This window comes from Eurosta solidaginis, chromosome 2, assembly GCF_040869045.1.
Source record: "Eurosta solidaginis isolate ZX-2024a chromosome 2, ASM4086904v1, whole genome shotgun sequence".
Lineage (NCBI taxonomy): Eukaryota > Metazoa > Arthropoda > Insecta > Diptera > Tephritidae > Eurosta > Eurosta solidaginis.
The window spans coordinates 184,366,344-184,384,298 of NC_090320.1; the positions used below are offsets into that span (position 1 = coordinate 184,366,344).

The 17,955-nt window shown below is 38.1% G+C and overlaps 1 protein-coding gene across 23 annotated transcripts in view; it reads right to left on the minus strand.

The window, feature by feature from the left end:
- The window catches only part of Tmtc2 (Transmembrane O-mannosyltransferase targeting cadherins 2), a 740,743-nt gene that overhangs the window by 667,964 nt on the left and 54,824 nt on the right, over positions 1–17,955 (minus strand). For 18 of the 23 annotated variants that reach the window (XR_010949712.1, XM_067766547.1, XM_067766550.1 and 15 more), the window contains one exon: positions 7,839–8,690. The exons of 4 other annotated variants lie outside the window; for them this stretch is intronic. The gene's annotated coding sequence lies outside the window, so the exon portion shown is untranslated. The remainder of the gene's footprint in view (positions 1–7,838; positions 8,691–17,955) is intronic. One more of the 23 variants, XM_067766545.1, reaches the window with a different exon arrangement.

Genomic DNA, 17,955 nt, shown 5'->3' on the forward strand with positions numbered 1-17,955 from the left:
AATCAAAGAATGTCAATATACTTTAGTATCCTTTGGGACTACTTAAAGCTGACCACGCAAAGAAGATCAGAGTGTGAATTTGTGAATTGCGTTCCGGTTGCTAGACCGTCCAAACAGTACTGTGGCTGATGTATCTGACTTTGAGTAGGCCAAATTTTTATTTTTTACCACAACTGTACGGTTTTAAGTTATTTATTCTAACGATTGTTAATGCCAATAATGTCATTGAATGGGGCGAAGCACTGTTAATACTACAACAGAACTAATGCCAATTGACGTTAGTTCCATAGACACATTACACGTCATCCAGAAAGACGATTAGCCCATAGTTTTAGCAGAAATTTGCTCAACGACCAAACTGGAAAATACTATCAAAAACTAGGACATATGTATGTTATGAAATAGTTCAGTGCTCTTGGCAAATACTAGAAGCTTTCTAGGACCTATGCTACTTACTGATAGCTGTGCCACTCCTAATAGCAGAAGACCTAACCTGGCAAGAGCAGGGCATGAGCACAAAATGTGTTCAGTCGTTCCTCCTCTAACTAGCACTTCTACATCTGCTATCACCAAAAAGGCCTAATAAATGATAAGAGTAGCTTTGTTAGTCTTAAGTTGTAAGACCTGCCCACGATCTTCAACACTTTGCAGCCCCGTGCTGGGTTCCACGCTTTTACGGCACAATCTTCGAGATATTCGCCCTTTTTAGCTAACTCATACGATTTTAATTTCAATCAATTGCCCTTTGCCCACGAACCCAATATAGATGTATATTTTTTACCTATTCTTTAGAGGGATTGCTTACACTCTCACATTATTTTAGATAATGAGAGTTTTTTGCCTTAATTGTTATGTCCACTGCTTTAGTCACGGCTACTGCTCTATTCTTGAAAAATACTGATATGTATTTTTTGTTCATTAAAGAAGTAGCCTTTAGAAAAGTACTAAATAATAATTCAATATCATTGATTGCCGTTTGCAGATTTTCTAATTTTAAGCTTATGATTTCAAATTTGATTTGGTTCCTAATGTTATAAAATTTTATTTAGGTCAATCAATATAAATAAAAAAAAAAATAAATAAATGTAAGGCGCGATAACCTCCGAAGAAATCTAAGGCCGAGCTTCTCTTCCAATTTGCGTCGTGCTCCTTTTGCTTTTCCCTACAAATTGGCCGAACGGGACCTACATGTTTTATGCAGACTCCGAACGGCATCTGCAAGGCAGATGAGTTTTCACTGAGAGCTTGTCATGGCAGAAATACACCCGGAGCGCTTGCCAAATACTGCCGACGGGCGACCCCGTTTAGAAAGATTTTCTTCTAATTGAAAAACCTTATTTCTAAAACTTTGATGTTGCTTTGCCCGGGGTGTAAACCCGGGCATACGGTGTGGTAGGCGGAGCACGCTACCATCACACCACGGTGGCCGCCAATCAATATAACTACTTAATTTATTTTGAAATGCTATTTGTGTGTAAATCTAAGTCACTGAAAATTTTGAAAACAAATATTAAATGCTTTGTACATTTGAGTTTGCAAAAATTTAATTTTAATTCAATTATATATTTTTATATCGTTTTTCTACCTATTTACAATAACCATTAATATATTTCATAATCCGCTAACTTTAAAGCTTTTCTGAAACCCTACTAATTTAATTGAAAGCTAAAATTATGACGACCACGCAGTTATTCAGACGCATCTATAAACTAGAGATGTCACGGAAGTCAACTTATCGGTACTGGAATCAGTATCGGTCTTTTGTATTTGATATGTTCTAGCAGAATCTCATTCGAAAGTCGAATTCAAAGCAATGTACAAAGTACGCTTATTTTGTACAATGTCATATAATTTTATAAAAACTACTAGCAGACCCGGCAGACGTTGTTCTGCCCTAAATTTGGCCTATCTGCATATATTTTTATAAGCTTTTTCCGTCTAACTCTGCCCTTCCCCCACTCCGCTTCACTTTTTCCTGATGCTTTTATTCACTCCTCCCTCCGTTTTTTTCGCTCCATCTATCTCCATATTCGTCTCATTCTATTCCTTTCTCAGTCTCCTCCTTCCCTCTTTTCTCTTCTCTCACGTTCTTCTCATTCTTCTTCATCCCTTATTGCCTGTCCCAGAGGGTGGTATGTATTTTGTTCCAGTCCTAGTCCCAGTCCCACTCCGAGTCTCAGTCCCAGTCCTAGTCCCAATCCCAGTAACAGTCCGTCTCTGGTCTACTTCCCGGAAAAAAGGATCGTAAATACTAATATAGGCAAATTTATATACCAAATTTTCGGCAAATCGAATAGTACGTATGTAAATAGGTATGTGGGTATTATTAATTCATGTCTCTATTTCGGCTTCGCATGCATATTTATCAGTTTTGCCAGGTTGATACGACTAAACCGAGTATCACAATGAAAATTACTTTAGAGCTCTCAGCAACAGCTTTCATTTCATATCCATATTACACACACATTCTAGGGGTATCCGGGACCACGTTTTGGCCTATATCTTGAGATCCTAGTCACCAAGCGGTATAATATAATAATATAAAAATAAATATAATAATATACAAATATATATATATATATAAATAATATATAAAAATAATATAATAATTACTCTGTACTAAAACACTCATCAACAGCTTTCATTTGATATCCATATTATATAAACACATTCTAGGGGTACCCGGGTCTACGCTTGAACAAAATTGACCGAAGCATCTCTTCAAACACCGGCGACCAACTAACACACATTTTAGCCTTTCCGTTTATATATATAGGGTTTTTTCCACACTTCACTATAATATTAAAACGAAATGCAGATATTCGTTGCTTTTGAAATTTGGCTTAAAAATTTCACATGGAACAACTAAAGACTCTCCTGAATTAAAAAAAATGTCTTAGTAATTCTAAATAGCGGGACCGCTCAGAAATCTAGGGTCCCGGGGTAATCCCCCATGCCCCCCCCCCCCACTCGCCGGGCCTGGTTATGTGCTATACTTGATATCATTCGCTATAATATTTTTTAATGATAAGCACGTTGTTTAATTAAACACCAACCAATTAAACGGAAGTATATCCGCACCACCTGAAAATATGAGTGCAGGTGCGTATACGTAACATTTTATTATTATGTATAAACATAAAAAAAAATTTGCAATAAAATAATATTGGGACTATAAAATGAGATATATCCTATCCTATATTTCAAGGTAGATCAACCTATATAAAAAAAAATAATAATAAATGTAAGGCGCGATAACCTCCGAAGAGATCTAAGGCCGAGCTTCTCTTCCAATTTGCGTCGTGCTCCTCTTGATTTTCCCTACAAATTGGCCGATTCCGAACGGCATCTGCAAGGCAGATGAATTTTCACTGAGAGCTTTTCATGGCAGAAATACACCCGAAGCGCTTGCCAAACACTGCCGAGGGGCGACCCCGCTTAGAAAAATTTTCTTCTACCTATATAAGGTGTGCAAAACAAATCAAAATAGGTTCCGTAGTTAGGAGTCCATCGCGGACAAACAATGTGACACGTGATTTTTATATATAAAGATTTGATATAACCAAAGCAAAACAAGTGTGGATGTATAAGTTCGAGCGAAACTAAACATTATATGGCCAGCTATGTGCACTCAAATACGTCAACGATATTTTCAAGAGAAATGTTTAGCATATGATGTAATATGAAAACTGGAATATTCTAATTGACATGTATGAAATTTCATTAATTTAGGTGGCATTTGAAGTTATATGTATAGATTAACTAATAATATTCGTGTTTTGCATAACCCTATCACATCTGACGGCGACCACCGTGGTGTGATGGTAGCGTGCTCCGCCTTCCACACCGTATGCCCTGGGTTCACACCCCGGGCAAGGCAACATCAAAATTTTAGAAATAATGTTTTTCAATTAGAAGAAAATTTTTCTAAGCGGGGTCCCCCTTCGGCAGTATTCGGCAAGCGCTCCGTGTGTATTTCTGCCATGAAAAGCTCTCAGTGAAAACTCATCGGCCTTTCAGATGCCGTTCGGAGTCGGCATAAAACAGGTAGGTCCCGTCCGGCCAAATTGTAGGGAAAACCAAGAGGAGCACGACGCAATTTGGAAGAGAAGCTCGGCCTTAGATCTCTTCGGAGGTTATCGCGCCTTAAATTTTTTTTTTTTATCTCGTTTGAGATGGAACACCAGTATAATGTTTTGAAAGTTTTGTTAGCCCTAGCGATACCATGGGGATTTTTTGCATCTTAAAGGAAATTAAAAACATTGTCAAGCGCCCCAATGGTTCTTAAAAATAGTTTCCTTTCCCGATCAGCTGTTTTATGTAAGTTCACATCTTACAGTTTTTTATTGTTTTTTCTCGGAAACTACAATTGTGCAATGTGACCGTGTAAGTGAAAACTGTAGCCAATTAAGAGCGAAAATAGAACTTTATAGACCTTATTTGGGATTATATACATATATATATCATAGATATGGTCAAGACCACAAACCTGGGACATATTATCTCACTGGTGTACAATAACGGGACAACAGGATAATAAGTCCCAATCAAAAGCTTGTAAGAAGACCAGTGGGACATATTATCTAAGAACAAAATCTATCGAGTTTTTTTCAAACTGTTTTTTTTTTTTCAAGTTGGCTACTTAAGCTATATAAATAAATTTTTATAATATGTATGAGGCCGCTATTGTAGTACGGAAGTCAAAGGATTTTGCTCAAGTTTATATATAGATACAAAAAATTCACTTCTGCCAACTTGCAAACTGTTATCATTTGCTTTTAAATATTTTTCTTTTAAATGTGGTCGGTGCCACTCACACTTTGCAAAATTTTACTTACTGTCTATTTTGCGTCATAAATTTAACTCTCTCATCATGTTTCACCATTTCATCAGTCTTTGGTGAATAATTACAGCGGCACACAAAAAATGGTCTTGCCATGTGTATTAAGGCGCCAAACTATTTGTCAAATTAGCTAATGCACCCTCAAAAATTTCAAGGTTTTTGCAATAAAGTCATAAGTATGGAAATTTTTCGTTTCTGAAAATAAATCTAACAAGTAAGGAAGGTTAAGTTCGGGTGTAACCGAACATTACATACTCAGTTGAGAGCCATGGTGACAACATAAGGGAAAATAACAATGTAGGAAAATGAACCGAGGGTAACCCTGGAATGTGTTTGTATGACATAGGGTTCAAATGGAAGGTATTAAAGAGTATTTTATGAGGGAGTGGGCCATAGTTCTATAGGTGGACGCCATTTAGGGATATCGCCATAAAGGTGGATCAGGGTTTACTCTAGAATTTGTTTGTACGATATGGGTATGAAATTAAAGGTATTAATGAAGGTTTTAAAAGGGAGTGGTGGTAGTTGTATAGGTGGTCGCCTTTTTCGAGATATCGGCATAAAGGTGGACCAGGGGTGACTCTAGAATGCGCTTGTACGATATGGGTATGAAATTAAAGGTATTAATGAGGGTTTTAAAAGGGAGTGGTGGTAGTTGTATAGGTGGTCGCCTTTTCGAGATATCGGCATAAAGGTGGACCAGGGGTGACTCTAGAATGCGTTTGTACAATATGGGTATAAAACGAAAGGTGTTAATGAGTATTTTAAAAGGGGGTGGGCCTTAGTTCTATAGGTGGACGCCTTTTCGAGCTATCGCCATAAAGGTGGATCAGGGGTGACTCTAGAATGCGTTTGTACAATATGGATATCAAACGAAAGGTGTTAATGAGTATTTTAAAAGGGGGTGGGCCTTAGTTCTATAGGTGGACGCCTTTTCGAGATATCGCATAAAGGTGGATCAGGGGTGACTCTAGAATGCGTTTGTACAATATGGGTATCAAACGAAAGGCGTTAATGAGTATTTTAAAAAGGGAGTGGGCCTTAGTTCTATAGGTGGACGCGTTTTCGAGATATCGCCATAAAGGTGGACCAGGAGTGACTATAGACTTTGTTTGTACGATATGGGTATCAAATGAAAGGTGTTAATGAGTCTTTTAAAAGTGAGTGGGCCTTAGTTCTATAGATGGTCGCCTTTTCGAGATATCGCCATAAAGGTGGACCAGGGGTGACTTTAGAATATGTTTGTACGATATGGGTATCAAATGAAAGGTGTTAATGAGTATTTTAAAAGGGCGTGGGGCTTAGTTCTATAGGTGGACGCCTTTTCGAGATATCGCCATAAACGTGGACCAGGGGTGACTCTATAATGTGTTTGCACGATATGGGTATCAAATTAAAAGTATTAATAAGGGTTTTAAAAGGGAGTGGCCCTTAGTTGTATATGCGAAGGCATTTTCGAAATATCGACCAAAATGTGGACCAAGGTGACCCAGAAAATCATCTGTCGGGTACCGCTAATTCATTTATATATATAATACCACGAACAGTATTCCTGCCATGATTCCAAGGGCTTTTGATTTCGCCCTGCAGACATTTTTCATTTTCTTCTTCTTTATATTGTAGGTGTCACACCTATTTTACAAAGTTTTTTTCTAAAGTTATATTTTGCGTTAATAAACCAATCCAATTACCATGTTTAATCCCTTTTTTCGTATTTGGTATAGAATTATGGCATTTTTTTCGTTTTTGGTAATTTTCGATATCGAAATGGTGGGCGTGGTCATATTCGGATTTCGGCCATTTTTTATACCAATACAAAGTGAGTTCAGATAAGTACGTGAACTGAGTTTAGTAAAGATACATCGATTTTTGCTCAAGTTATCGGGTTAACGGCCGAGAGGAAGGACAGACGGTTGACTGTGTATAAAAACTGGGCGTGGCTTCAACCGATTTCGCCCTTTTTCACAGAAATAAGTTATCGTCCTAGAATCTAAGCCCCTACCAAATTTCACATGGATTAGTAAATTTTTGTTCGACATATGGCATTAAAAGTATCCTAGACAAATAAAATGAAAAAGGGCGGAGCCACGCCCATTTTGAAATTTTCTTTTATTTGTGCATTTTGTTGCACCATATCCTTACTGGAGTTGAATGTTTACATAATTTACTTATATACTGTAAAGATATTACATTTTTTGTTAAAATTTGACTTTAAAAAGATTTTTTTTAAAAGTGGGCGTGGTCATTCTCCGATTTTGCTAATTTTTTTTTGAGCATACATATAGTAATAGGAGTAACGTTCCTGCCAAATTTCATTATGATATCTTCAACAACTGCCAAATTACAGCTTGCAAAACTTTTAAATTACCTTCTTTTAAAAGTGGGCGGAGCCACGCCCATTGTCCACAGTTTTACTAATTTTCTATTCTGTGTCATAAGTTAAACTCACCTACCAAGTTTCATCGCTTTATCCGTCTTTGGTAATGAATTATCGCACTTTTTCGGTTTTTCGAAATTTTCGATATCGAAAAAGTGGGCGTGGTTATAGTCCGATATTGTTCATTTTAAACAGCGATCTGAGATGAGTGCTCAGGAACATATATACCAAATTTCATCAAGATACCTCAAAATTTACTCAAGTTATCGTGTTAACGGACGGACGGACGGACATGGCTCAATCAAATTTTTTTTCGATCCCGATGATTTTGATATATGGAAGTCTATATCTATCTCGATTCCTTTATACCTGTACAACCAACCGTTATCCAATCAAAGTTATATACTCTGTGAGCTCTGCTCAACTGAGTATAAAAATGTAAGGGTATGAGTAAGTAGTCGCTATTAGTCTGTTTATTTGTGCATTATCTTTGTTATTACTCCGCTTCAAAATAATCGGCACCGAAACCGGATTAAAAGTACCTACTAAATTATCGATCCGATCGTTCGGTATGGGACATAGATAAGTATGTATTATTGCATATTCGCACACATTTACCTTGATTTGTTCGTCCAGCGCTTTTTTGACATTTTTTTTGGTTGAGCAGCTTTTATGCTGAGCTTAAAACAGTTTTGAATATTTAATAAGATATTTGTCAAAGTTTGCTGGTATTAGTTGCATCTGTTGTCCTTGTTATTATTAATATAATATATATATGTATATATATCAACACATTGCGGTTAAATTTGTTGCTGTTCATTTTACGTTTGTATTTGCATTTGTTGCGTCCAATTTAGACTCGTCGTAATCACATCAAATTTCCACGCGTTTTAAATTTTAGTCTTTGTGGTAATATGGATTTAGGACCGTTCGTTTGGGCGCAAATACATAAGAATTTTTCAAATTTCACATCTATTTAAGTATTTCGTGCTATCAGAAATATCAATTCGCATTATTGGCATTCGAAATTAACAGGTATTTAAATTATTAACATACGGGTGCTGCTGTGCTACATCGCTGTTGTTGCTGGAGCTGATGTAGAACTCCATAGTATGTATGTATAAGCTTGTGATTGTAAGTCCATGAAGAATAAATTGCATTTGCTAGCCATTTTAAACATTTTATTAGAGCGATATGCTAAGTTGAAATTTATTAATTTTTAAATTGTTCGCGTAGTTAATTCACAATTTTTACTAATGCTTGCCATAATAATCTGTATTGTGATATTTTTATTGGTATTTTTATTTATGTATAATTGCGTAGGTTTATATCTGAGAGTTTAAGCATTTAAATAAGTTTTCGGTTGTTTAAATATTCATAAATACATGCTGATAAGTTGTTGTCTTTCGCAGGGATTACCAGATATTGTTACTAGAACTGCAACTCTTTCCTTTGGTATGGTTAATTCCGCTAGAACAAGAAACGTATACGTACAAATTAGAAATTGTAATGTATGAATGCGTAGTACGTATGTATATTCTTACATAGATATGTATTTACTAGAGGTATACGGCGCCGGTAAACGCCGCCCCCGCCACCGATTTTAGTCGTTTTTCACTCACCGCTGCCGAATGTCAAATATATAGGCGCGGCGGCGGCGGCGTCCGACGCGTTTCTATATTTTCTACTCGTTGAAGACTGTTTAGGTCATTTATTGTTCATGTCGAAAATTGGTCGGATATGGTCGAAAGTGGTATCAACGGATGCGCATCACTGCCAGTTATATATAAGAAAGTAATTGCGAAATTTAACTCCTTCTAACTGTTCATAAGTTATTAAAAACAAGTAAAGGTGTCTAAGTTCGGGTGTAACCGAACATTATATACTCAGCGTGAGCTTCAATTGTACATTTCATTTCAGATAAATTACTTTTCTACATAACACGTGGCATCGCCCGTTTAAAAAAATGTCTCTCCCTTAAAATAAAACTTGATAAGTGAAATATCATTGATTCAAAACAATTTTTTGCTAAGTTTTAGCTTATTATTCTAGTCTACGACCCTTTTAAACTTGTTTTATATAAAAGTGGGCGTGGTCCTTAACCGATTTCGTTAATTTTTCTTCAAATCATTCCTTATAGTAAAGGCAACCTCTCTGCCGAATTTTGTTACGATAGGTTTAACGATTTTTGATTTATGATTAACAATATTTGTAAAATTGATTTTATCATAAGTGGGCGGTGCCACGCCCATTTTGAAAAATTTTTCAAATTTTTTACCAAGAGTCTCAATATGAGTCCACATGTTCATCAATGTCCACAATTTCAACATTCTAGGTGCATTACTTACTAAATTATCAGGTTTTTTGTGTTTTCCAAAATTATATATATATAAAAAGTGGGCGTGATTATCAACCGATTTCGCTCATTTTCAATACCAACCTATTCTGGGTCCAGCTAAGATCGTGTACCAAATTTGGTGAAGATATCCCAGTATTTACTCAAGTTATCGTGTTAACGGACATACGGACGGACGGACGGACATGGCTCAATCAAATTTTTTTTCGATACTGATGATTTTGATATATGGAAGTCTATATCTATCTCGATTCCTTTATACCTGTACAAACAACCGTTATCCAATCACAGTTAATATACTCTGTGTGCAAAGCACGCTGAGTATAAAAACAGGCGCCTTCGATGTCAGCTTAACACGGACTTTGCATCACCCAATTCACCAAGTTATTAAAACAAAACAATAAAAGAAAATTAATTAGAAGAAAATTTTTCTAAGCGGAGTCGCCCCTCGGCAGTGTTTGGCAAGCGCTCCGGGTGTATTTCTGCCATGAAAAGCTCTCAGTGAAAACTCATCTGCCTTGCAGATGCCGTTCGGAGTCGGCATAAAATCATGTAGGCCCCATCCGGCCAATTTGTAGGGAAAATCAAGAGGAGCACGACGCAAATTGGAAAAGAAGCTCGGCCTTAGATCTCTTCGGAGGTTATCGCGCCTTACATTTATTATACTCAGTTGAGCAGAGCTCACAGAGTATATTAAGTTTGATTGGATAACGGTTGGTTGTACATATATAAAGGAATCGAGATAGATATATAATCAGGATCGAAAAAAAATTTGATTGAGCCATGTGCGTCCGTCCGTCCGTCCGTTAACACGATAACTTGAGTAAATTTTGAGGTATCTTGATGAAATTTGGTATGTAGGTTCCTGAGCACTCATCTCAGATCGCTATTTAAAATAAACGATATCGGACTATAACCACGCCTACTTTTTCGATATAGAAAATTTCGAAAAACCGAAAAAGTGCGATAATTCATTATAAAAGACAGATAAAGCGACGAAACTTGGTAGATGAGTTGAACTTATGACGCAGAATAGAAAATTAGTAAAATTTTGGACAATGGGCGTGGCACCGCCCACTTTTAAAAGAAGGTAGTTTAAAACTTTTGCAAGCTGTAATTTGGCGGTCGTTGAAGATATCATGATGAAATTTCGCAGGAACGTTACTCCTATTACTATATGTACGCTTAATAAAAATTAGCAAAATCGGAGAAGGACCACGCCCACTTTTAAAAAAAAAATATTTTTAAAGTAAAATTTTAACAAAAAATTTAATATCTTTACAGTATATAAGTAAATTATGTACATTCAACTCCAGTAATGATGTGGTGCAACAAAATACAAAAATAAAAGAAAATTTCAAAATGGGCGTGGCTCCGCCCTTTTTCATTTAATTTGTCTAGGATACTTTTAACGCCATAAGTCGAACAAAAATCAACCAATCCTTTTGAAATTTGGTAGGGGCATAGATTTTATGACGTTAAATGTTTTCTGTGAAAATGGGTGGAATCGGTTGATGCCACGCCCAGTTTTTATACACAGTCGTCCGTCTGTCCTTCCGCATGGCCTTTAACACGATAACTTGAGCAAAAATCGACATATCTTTAATGAACTTAGTTCACGTGCTTACTTGAACTCACTTTATCTTGGTATGAAAAATGAACGAAATCCGACTATAACCACGCCCACTTTTTCGATATCGAAAATTACGAAAAATTAAAAAAATGCCATAATTCTATACCAAATACGATAAAAGGGATGAAACATGGTAAGGTAATTGGATTGTTTTATTGAAGTGAAATATAACTTTAGAAAAAACTTTATAAAATGATTGTGACACCTATCATATTATGTAGAAGAAAATGAAAAAGTTCTGCAGGGCGAAATAAAAACCCTTAAAATCTTGGTAGGTATTAGATATATAAATAAATTAGCGGTATCCCACAGATAATGTTCTGGGTCACCCTGGTCCACATTTTGGTCGATATCTGGAAAACGCCTTCACATATACAACTACCACCACTCTCTTTTAAAACCCTCATTAATACCTTTAATTTGATACCCATATCGTACAAACACATTCTAGAGTCACCCCTGGTCCGCCTTTGTGGCGATAAGGTTAACCATGGCATGTTACTGCAAGACCTGGAAGGGTATACCCTTCCCCCATGTTTTAAAAGGTGTACCGCAAATTATCTGGGTGGTCGGCAGGCATCGGTGCAATTTAGAAACGAAACATCGAAACCAAGAAGAATTAAACAAGGTGTGCCACAGGGTGATGTCCTATCCCCACTTTTGTTTAATTTCTACATATCAAAGCTACCTCCGCCACCAGAAGGAGTTACTATCGTTTCCTACGCCGATGAATGCACAATAATGGCCACAGGCCCAGGCCCACAGATCGATGAGCTTTACAACAGAATAAACGGCTACCTCCCTGATCTCTCCAGTTTTTTTGCTTCGCGAAACCTGGCATTATCACCGCCTAAATCCTCCGCGACCTTATTTACAACATGGATGTCCCAAATGTCTACCATTTTGAACATCCACGTCGATGGCACTACGCTACCGACTGTCCTACACCCCAAAATCTTGAGTGCGACCTTTGATCAGGATCTACATTTTGGTGAGCACGCAGCCGCAATTGTACCGAAAATCCTCAAATCCCTTGCTGGCAGTACTTGGGGAAAAGACAAAGAAACGCTCATTACCACATACAAAGCAATTGGCTAGCCGATTGCATGCTACGCGTCCCATATATGGTCGCCAAACCTAAAAATTACCCACTGGAAGAAGCTACAGGCCTGCCAAAATACTGCTCTCAGGACCGTCACGGGCTGTCTTCTTATGTCCCCAGAACACCATCTACATAATGAGGCGAGAATACTCCCCATCAGGGAGAGAAATGAGATGCTAACCAAACAGTTCCTGCTGAATACACAGAAACCTGGGCATCCCAACAGACATCTGATTGATGAGCCAACACCGCCTAGGGACTGATGGAGTCCTTTACGTAAGCATTTTGAGGAATTACGGGACCTGAGAACTCAGCCGTATGAAGCAAAAAAACACAAGCAGGTCCTTGGTGAGCTCCACAAACAGCCGTCGGACCTTTATGCCAGGAATTGCCCGGTGAATCCAGTACTCAAAGAACAGTACCCAATACCCATACTCCCCAGAGAAACACGAGTCACTCTGGCTCAACTTCGTTCTGGATACTGTAAGAGGTTAAACTCTTACATATCCAGAATCAACCCTGACATACAAAATGTATGCCCCGCTTGCAATGTGCCCCAACATGACACCAACCATCTCTTTAATTGTAATGTGGAACCAACGCCTCTAACACACCTTTCATTATGGTCCACCCCTGTTGAAACATCAAATTTCCTTGGACCCCCGTTAGAGGATATTGATGACAATTTGTGATGGGTCGCAGCTATTAAGTGGGGCGAAGCACTGCTACAACAACAACAACAACAACGTTACAAACGTTACAAAAACATCAGTTAGAAAGTCTTCGGAACTACACATAAAGCTTCTAGAAAAGTGACGTCGACGTACATATGAGTTCGAAGTCGTAGTCCTATAGCTTCTATGCTGGCATATGGTGGGAGGGCCAGGAGGCGTGGTAGCGACTAGTGGTCGGGATTGCTACTGTTCGCACATCGGGAATTGTAGCTCTTAATCATCGGGAATTGTAGCTCGAAAAAACTGGATGCGCCCAGTGCCACGAGAGTCATGAGTATTAATAGACCATTAATAGCAACCGTAAGTCGCCTTTGCGCGTGACCGCCAGGGAGCCACAAATTATTTAAAGAAATTTTGTCCGCCACGATTATTAGGATTTAACCCCAGGTGAAACTACGCTTTATTTTATGTATCTCTATTTCTTTTCAGCAGACGCAGCAGTACCAATTCCAAAGACCGGGGTTAGGTTCAAAGTCTCCCCGGAGTAAGTGAACGAGGGACAATCCCTCCGCAAAGAGCTACTCCTGAAAATTTTTGAACGATCTGCGAATTTTTGAGGCAAAAACCCCGGATCTTTCCGAAATGGCCAAAACGTTGATTTCCTTAAATACATACAAATAAAGATTTTCCTAAATATAATTTTTTTAAATAGAAAAATTAAGCTTTTTAAAGTAAGAACACCGGCGTACGCCGGCGCGCCACCCCCAACGCCACTACCGCCGGTATATAATAGACCCTACGCCGCCGCCGCCGATAAAGTGCTCGGCGTAAACCTCTAGTATGTACATATCTGTGGCCAAAAGCAATAACCGCCTAAATCCTATCCTTTCACGGAGGTGTAGAAGATTACTGCTTATGACCACAGATATGTGCATGTAAGCCAATATATAATTCTTGTATTCTTTAAGTATATAAAATGAGTATTGAGTTCATTACTATATTCGTATGTATATAATCAATTTAGAGCAAATAAGCAAGAAAGAATTTTATTGCAATTTAGATACTCTTACTTAATCCGGATTTTAATAATCGGACTTATTAAAGTCACATTTGCCGTGTTTTTTTGTTTACACGTGTATACGTCCACGTTTGCGCGTTAGAAAATGCTTTTAATTTTAGCGGGTTTATAAACCTCTTAAATTTGTTATGATTGAGAGGATTTCAGTACAAAGTGCTTCTGAACGAACGATGGGTTTCGGGGTCCATCCCTAGTTTTTGTCTGAAAATGCACTTTAAATGGTTTATGAAACCAATTGCTGATATCCCCTTAAAAGTAAATAATATAAATGGTTTCGAAAACTATAAAAAACACGCAAATATGGTGCCTTTTCAGTATCTACAATGCACTTAGATATTTGATGTGGATAGCACCGTAGCACAGAGGTCGTGTCTCCGCTATCAAGCACAAATCGTTTTGTAGCGAGTTATTTAACCACTGCCGCGAGTCTTCAATATTTGCCGCTAGATGGGTCCAACTCTCCTTTGCGCGCCTAGCCTAGAGAGTTATAATCAAGCGTACATACAAGTGAAGCCAATATAAGCGTGCTAAAAAGCAGTAGTGTCTAAGTTCGGGTGTAACCGAACATTAAATACTCCGCTGAGAGCTTTTATCGTATGGTTCATTTAGCTTCACTTTTTGCCACTAAGTTTCATCAAAAGTGCGCGTGTTTATTAACCGACTTTTCCTACATTTATTAGAAACATTTCTCTTTAAAAAGGAAATAATACGATAGGTCAATTTTTCTTCCAGTTATCGCTCCCGAAACGTAAAGGAATGATTACTAAAAAGGGACGCCATCACGCCCATTTCCAGAACTTTTTTGAAGTAAAATATCATTAACTTATTATTAAAGATATAATCAATTATATTCGTCTACGATCTTTTTAAACCTTTTTTGTATTAAACTGCGCGTGGTTGTTGTTGTTTTTGTAGCGATAAGCGTGGTTCTCATCCGATTACGGCCATATTTTCGCAAAAATATTGCCTATTGCACTCGCATAAGGTTAGGTACTTTTAAAATCCCTAATAAAAGATTTGGCGTGGCCCTTATTTTAAAGATCGATGGAAAATTAGTACCAAGAAATTCACATTCGAAATTTTAACAATATATATCAAAATTTACCCAAGTTATCAGGCTAAATGAATTTCTTTTTTCACCCTGATCATTTTGATACATTGTAGCCTTTAATTATCTCTGTCATTTTATGCAGTTACAAACTACCGTTAAGTCTACACTGTTAATATAGTCTGTGAGCTGCGCTCAGCTGAGTAAAAAATTGTATGATTAAGTTAAAAAATTGCTTAATTGAGATGCAGATGCTACTGATAGGAATAATTCCGGGGTATATTCCTGCAGCAATGACAATGGTGACCCGATTACTGATGGACACAGTATGCTTAAGTTGTGGAGAGAGTGATACCTTAATTGCCGATTACGGGAGCACGGTCCGGCACCCGACGATGACGAAATCTGATTGGTAATATTCCGACTAACTGAAGCGAAGAATTGGTAAAGAGTATGTATGGACCAACCCCAATGCATTATGTTGACGGACGAGCTCATGCTTCTTAACTGGGAGGTAAATGTACTCTGCCAAACCAAACAAGCTTTTCTAGCAGACTCGCCTCCCCCAGCGGGTGAGGGGGTCAGAATATACCGCGGTAGGTATGCCTGTCGTAAGAGGCGAATATCAGATTCAAGGGGCTGTGTAGCGCAACCCTTCAGGTTGCCAGCGCAATATACAGCTTCTCCAAACCCAATTGTCAACCTCACCTATCCCTGGCGAATCCTGTTTCGTTAACAGACGAGGCTCTGGCGACCCCAAGCTCCTCATGGATCTTGGCGGTGGGGAGGGAGGGATGGCCTGAAGGTTTAATGTGGCCATATAAATCGTTCCCAAGATGGTCGGGCTAGCACCTTAATGGTGCTGTGTTACCGGAGCGTACCGGATCTGTATCCGGCAAAGGACCATCACATCGATAATACTCCCCAAAGCCTTCGGGGAGAAACCTTATCGCTACAACAACAACAAAAACAGCAGGCTCGCCCCTCGGCAGTGGTTTGGTATACACTCTGAGTGTATTTCTGTCATGAAAAGCTTCTCAGCGAAAGTTCAGCTGCCTGGTGTCTGATCAGATTGTAGGAAAATTTTAAAGGAGCACAGTGCAAATTAGAAGAGAAGCTACGCCTTAATCGCGCCAAGTATTTATACATTTTTGTTTATTTCCTATCTGGAGTAATGTGCGAAAAACTAAGATCCAAGTTCAACGTACTGATTGGAACTTATCAGTGCGGCTTCAGGTGCGCCACATCCTGTAGAAACTCACGAGAAGAGAATCGACACTCACCATCTTAACCAGCTACGAAAAGAAATTGCTTGTAATCTGCTCTATTTAAGTTTTCTGTAAGTAATTTAAGCTTTGACGTTGAGCTATGCCACCAGTTTCGCCAGATTGGTAACCATTCGAAACCAAAAGAAGATTCAGACAACTCGACACCCTCTCGGGCGATTTCTTTAACCTTATGATGGAGAATATTATTTCTAGCACCAAAGCTAAACCTTGATGGCACAATCTATAACAAGAGCGCCAAATTGATGGCGTATGCTAATGATATTGGTATCAATGGCCCAAAAAAAGGGCATGGTTATTATAAAATCTAACTCTTTGAGTAGCAATGTGAGATGGATATTTCGAAATTTGCTTCACTTATCGTAGGAACAGGATGGATGGCTGACTGTGGCCTATGCGCAGCTGAGTATATTAAAAATATATTTTTCTATTCTTATGAATTATTAAATAAATAAAAAATATTTTTCGTGCCTTATCCAAATGCGATATTTGTGTGAGTATTTTAACGCAGGGCAATATAAGGAATTGTAGGGATTACAGCATGTGGGTGCTTAGGCCAGTATTCCTAAGGTCAATAATTTCTGTTCGATGTTTTTTTGGCTTACTTTTTTGCCAGATCGTAAGCGGTAGCGGCAATTATGCGACTTCATACGAAGCAATAGTGTATGCTGTCAAATCCAGTGATTTCGTAAATATAGAACTTTATTTGAATAGTAATAGTGTCAACTTAAGGGCACCGAAAGTATCAATCAGCCGAACTCATTAATCTAAGCAGGTAGGACCTAAAAATTCTGAATGGGTACTATACGGGACACCCCTTCACATAGTATCTATGTATACCATGGTAAATAATATTCCTCACAATGATACACATAAATTTTAGTCCTGGCTGAAGACTAGAACAACAAAACAATTTTTATAGCCTTTAATATCGTTCATTGTATATATGTATGTAAGTACAACTGAAAAACACAATATTTTTTATTACATATATTTGTATCAATTCAGTTCGTTTTATAAAATTAAAATTACAATAAAAAATTAACAATCATACTGTTCATATTTATTTAAATACTAGCCTTTACCAGCGGCCCCATACGCAAGGAGAAAATAAAATATATGGGCTACTCACGTTAGTCTGCTTATAAAGTTATCTGTTTAAAATGAAAGGTCCCGAAATGAAATGAAATAGTCCCAAAAAAGTTCCGAAATGACAATGCCGCGATTCTAGACGGATCCAGAGTACCACACACAAATGATCTCTGAAGGGTACATAAATGATCCCGAAATAGTTCCGAAATAAACCTGACGGGCGCCTGGACGGATCCCAAACACCATCTAGAAAATATCCCAGAAGGGTTCCTAAATTATCCCGACATAGTCCAGAAAAACACCCGATATGACCCTGACGGATTCCGAAAATGATCCGGAAATAGTCCCGAATAAGCACCGAAATGAACCCCACGGGATCCCGCGCGGATCCGGAAATGATCCCGAAAAGGTCCCAAAATGATACCGAAATAGTCCCGCAAAAAATCCGGAAATGACTCCGACGGGA